Source organism: Phodopus roborovskii, unplaced genomic scaffold (genome assembly GCF_943737965.1).
Source record: "Phodopus roborovskii unplaced genomic scaffold, PHOROB, whole genome shotgun sequence".
NCBI classification, from domain to species: Eukaryota; Metazoa; Chordata; class Mammalia; order Rodentia; family Cricetidae; genus Phodopus; species Phodopus roborovskii.
In genome coordinates, this window is record NW_026126894.1 from 27,676 (window position 1) to 28,700 (window position 1,025).

Consider the following 1,025-nt stretch of genomic DNA (forward strand, 5'->3'; position numbering starts at 1 on the left):
TATCTAAGTGGTGGAAATATATGTAATCTCATAATTAGAACATGCAATCATGTTGTAAAAGTTTTTGTGGAACTGTAAAACAGAAGGTTTGTCTGTACAGTAGGTAGCCTCCCTGCCTCCCACCCCCCCAATCTCTACCTACAAAAAGCAATGACTTTCTGCAGTGTGAGAGGAAATGGGAACATTTGGGGCTGAGTTTTACAAGGTAAAGGAGTGGATCACTCTGGTCTAAGACTCCTTAGGAATTCTAGTGCCAAATCATATTGTAAGTCAGGAAGACACAGTTTCTCTACAAGTCATGAATGCAGAATGCAAACTAAGACATACAACATCTCTGATAGTTTTATCCAGGCCAGGAATAGGCCCTTCCTCCTCCTCCCTTTGTTGTTGTCTATGCAATTTACTCTAAAATGTAATACTAACTTGTACACATTGGTGGCAAATGTGTATGAAGATATATCCGAGAGTTTCCTAATATCTTTGAGGTGGCAATTTCAGCCATTTCTTCAATTAGATGAAGCAAGGACTTACTGTTCTGAGTTCTTCAACCGCTCCTTTTCCTGCTTTCCTGGCCTTTCACTGGAGGTGATAATGAGTGATACCAGGACCAAATCATGGGCTGTGCAAATGGAGTAAGATGCCTGGAGCCTGTGTGATCCAAACTGCAGAGCAAGACCTGTTCATGAGGCTGCAAAGTACTATCCAGTGGAAGCTGGACAGCTTTATGGTACCAGCAGTTAGAATCCTCCAAAGGGAAAGGTGGAGATCCAATCTGTTTCTCATAGGAGATATGTGTGCTGAAACACCAAGGGAGGTTTTGGGAAGACATTAAAGCAATGTCTTTAATTTAAAGCATTTGCCCGGCCACAAGAACCTTCTATGCAGGGCAAGGCCCAATTCTGCTGAGAGCCAGCTGCTTTTGCAAAGATTCCTTGAATTCATAATGGTTACTTAGGGATTTTAAAGTTGGCCTGATTATGGAAAAAATGGAAGGAAATACTCATGGTACCTGTGACAGGTACCCC